General features: G+C 44.5%; 1 pseudogene; it reads right to left on the bottom strand.

Moving 5' to 3' along the window:
• Window positions 1–308: 308 nt before the first annotated feature.
• Window positions 309–1,404, bottom strand: LOC125531770 (annotated as a pseudogene).
• Between the last annotated feature and the right edge of the window lie 2,732 nt (window positions 1,405–4,136).

Raw genomic sequence — 4,136 nt, 5'->3', positions numbered from 1 at the left:
TAGCTTTTAACTGGGCAAAAAGAACTAGAGAGTTGCAAGCAGCAAACAAGACAACAAGAACATCAGCAGAGCTTCACAATAGATTGAACAGTTGAAGTCCTTACTACTAACTACTAAGTACTAAATAATATTGGAAAATAGAAAACATAGGCGATCCATGCCGAATCAATCCCATTCTACTTGCATTATAGTCATAGGTAGATGCCATTTTTTAGGCCAAGGCACACGTGCAACCATACAAAGAGAACTAAGTTGAAGCATGCTTATATACTAAACTAACTTATGTGCGATGATCGTGAACCAAACTACTAAATGGTCATGATAATATCCTTGGCCGCTTTCATTATATCCGGCAGTAGCCTAGCAACCAGCTCTTTGAGGACAGATGGACAACTGGTTTTCAGATGCTCGTAGCCATCACTTGCAATCATCGCCTCCAAATTGGTGGGAGAAGCGAGGAACTGTAGACAAGCTTCCTTGAGTCCAGTACAACTATGCTGCTCAGCTAATGCCAAACTGGTCGCCACCATGTTCCTATCAATGTGGTTGCATAACTTGTGCTCACATATCAGTTTTAGCCTCTCGACGTTGTACCTATCCGCTGCCACGAGGAGATGGCTAGCCGTTGTCACATCTAAACGTGCTTTACTTGGGTTGCTATCGATCTCAAGAGGAGGCAGCGAGTCGGTGTATATGAAATAGAGCAAGGACTTGAACACAACAGCTTCCATCTCATGGATTTCAATCGGACTGCCGAGTTTCTCCTTCATGGCGCCAAGGAGCTCCGCCTTGAACACGGATGACCTAGCAGCGAGCACAGGACTATGAGCCATGAACTTCTGACCACCGACATGAAAGGTCACGTCGGCTCCATCCATGCTCTCTAGAGGTCGCCAAAATGCCGGTGCAAGTTGCTTGGCGGAACCACAACAAATTGATGATCCATTGTTTTTTCAACAAGAGTATTCTTGATGACAGTTATATCAAACACCACGTTGAAACAGTCATCTATTACATACATCTCAACAGCATGCAGCGCGCTCAAAGAGGCCGCGAATGGAGGAACCTTTGAGTGGGAAGATGTGATCATATATGTCAAGATTGAATAGCTGCAAATCGTTTACAACTATAAATGATCGGATTTTCACCTTCACACTCATACTATCTGAATCAAGAACCAGGTGAACAACCATGTAGTAATCACCATCTTCTGCCAAGTCACCGTTTGGGTAAAACCTTACAACCCAGTTATGCCCTCCGGCACTGAAAGGTGGAGAAGTGACACACTCGATCGCTGCACTTGAGTAGCCTCTTTGCACTTGAGTATCCATATAGCTTCAACACGTAGGACCTCCCTTCATATTCAGCTACAGCAGCAGCTGAAAGCTTGCACTGATCTGCCATCCTGGAGGCCGGCTAGGTGGATGATACGAGTCGGGACTCGGGATTGTGGGTCGATCTCCCGTCAAAAAAACCCTGGACCCAGATCGAGGGCCGGGGATGAGTTTCCGGAGCGAAGCGGGTCGACTGACGACTGAGACGTGAAGTGATTTCGGATGCCACGGTGGGTCGGAGAGGTGCACCGCTGCCTCCGCTCGCTGTCGTCTGCTGGCGTGGTCGTAGGTCGGCGGAGCAGTAGCAGACGGAGGTGGGGAATATGCGGCGGCGGAAGTCGAGGCGTGCGTGAGGTTTTTCCTTTTTTTGGTAGCTCAAGGGCGTGAAAGAGAGTTGTTGTCGGGCCTGCGTGGGCTTCGGAGAGCAACAACCAGTAGCCCACGTACGCTTTTCTCTAAGGTAACATCCCATGCGTGTGCATCTCAAACTTGCTTCAGTATCCCCACAAAAGAAAAAAAATACTTGCATCAAAATAGGACTGCTAGATTAGGTGGTCACATGATGCAACATATAAACTGCTAAAAGTTCAAACTAAGGATGTCAGAAACTAGTCGTCCGATCAATACAAAAGGAATGGGGCACCATCAGATGTATGAATACTATAACTATAACTGCTCTTACATGGGCTGGCACGGATAAAACACCGCACACCATGATCTAAAGAGAGGATACCTGGAAGGTGCTCAAACACAGAGGTTTCTAGGGTTATGCACCTTCGTTCGACCGCTTCAATGGCGGCGGGAGGGAGAAACCCGGGACCTTCATCCTCGTGCGTTCAGTGTTCAAGGTTAGGTTGTGTCTCCTCCGATGGTGACTGAAACAGGCCAAGAAACAAATTCTTTCTAGGTTGTCTGTTTTCTCTTCTATTCTGTTTTTCTTGACAAAAGTGATTTGTTTGTTGCTTCGGTCATCGTGCAATACTTTTCATTGAAGAAATAGTAATTCTATAATGTCTTTCAAATCCTACTAGCCAGTATCCTATTGCAATAATTTTTGCTAAGAAGAATGTCCATGTTGTGGCAATTCCACCCAGAAGGTGGGGGCATGGCTATCGTAGCTCATGTGCCGTAATGTTGGGTTAAGTCTCGCAACGGGACGACTTGGTGGAATTGGGGGGAGAAAGTGAGTTTTAGTTCGTAGATTTGGTAGAGGTGGACAGTTAAATGGACTCCATTTTCTGCACATTTCCGAAGATGGGCGTCGTGCGGCTCCTGGATGACTCCTCAATGTGGAATCTATGCCTAGTAGCTTGTATGCACTGCGTGTAGATAAGCATACAAGTAGATGGAGCCCAACAATTAGATGAGTGTATGCGGACGTCGATGGGCACTTATATAGCAGACGATCCAAGTAGAATTGTATGGTGTGCCTGTGTGGTTAGTATTCTTGCTTATCTTACGTCTGTGATCAAATTTCCAAAGTGGGCGATCAATGTTATCAATTCCTAGATGGCCCACTTCTGTTGGGGGAATTTGGGTGATCAACACAAGTACCATTTGGCCAACTAGGGTTTGATTACTAAGAAAAAGGAATTTGTGGGCTTGGGCATCCCCAACATAAAAGAATTTAATATGGCCTTGCTGGCTTCATGGGGAAAAGGATTTTTTGATAATTCTGAGGCAGATTGGAAGAAAATTATCTTGCATAAATATAGAATGAATTCTCCCAATATCCTCTGGGCAAAAGGTGAAGTGGGCTCAATCTTCTGGAAGAGCATCACTTGGGCCCTGTCTGCGGTCAAAACCTTCTACAGGTGGAAATTGGGGAATGGTGAACTCATTAGTTTCTGGCATGACACCTAGGTAGGGGATTGTTCCCTTAAGGTGCAATTCTAGAACCTATTTAACACATGTAATCAGACAGGTCTGAAAATGACTTTTAGAAGTTGTGTTGATCAGGCTGGTATGGATCTATGGGAACAACTAATTACTTTGATTAAACAATATCGCCTGGTAGATGATATTGACACATCATCTAGGCCTTAGAGCCTAATGGTGTATACTCAGTAAAATCCTTTTATTCTTAGATTAATTTTGGTGGGATAGCTTCTGCTATCAGCGACAAGCTGTGGAAAAAATTATGCCCATAGAAAATTCATGTCTTTCTTTGGTTATGTGCATATAATAAGATTCTTACTAGGAACAACCTAGCAAAAAGGAGGGAAGTAGACGATCCCTCTTGTTTATTTTGTGCTGAAAATGAAACTGTCCATCATCTTTTGTTTGACTATGTGGTGGCCCATCACGTATGGGGTTTTATCTCTGAATTCTTTGAAAGTGACATGATTTCTAGCTTTGAGAATATCTTTGCCTTCTGGCATTCACATAAGAGGATTGTTATGTTGAATTTGGTGTTATATGCTCCTTGTGGAGCCTGTGGAGATTGAGAAATGATTTCTATTTTCAGGGGCGTAAATGAAAAAATGTGAAATGCATTCTTACCAAGCTAAGCTGCTATCTGCACCAATGGGAGGTTCTCTGCGACGATGCACAAGCAACATGGCTACAGCGCTACATCCTCCTTTTGCACAAGCGACATGGAGAACTTCTTCGGATTGCGTGGAGATGATCAAAGAGGGGGCCAGTTGAGTAAGGAGGAAAAAGGACGAGTCATGTTCCCGGACGAGATCTATATGCTGCTTGTTTTTCCTTTTTCTCATTTGGGCTCTGTAATAAAAATCTGAAAAAGAGGGTTATGTTTTAGAACCTATCTGGGATGGTGAGAGAACTTCTGCTCTCGGT

This window comes from Triticum urartu, unplaced genomic scaffold (assembly GCF_003073215.2).
Source record: "Triticum urartu cultivar G1812 unplaced genomic scaffold, Tu2.1 TuUngrouped_contig_8066, whole genome shotgun sequence".
NCBI lineage: Eukaryota > Viridiplantae > Streptophyta > Magnoliopsida > Poales > Poaceae > Triticum > Triticum urartu.
This window is presented reverse-complemented; position numbering and strand designations above follow the sequence as displayed.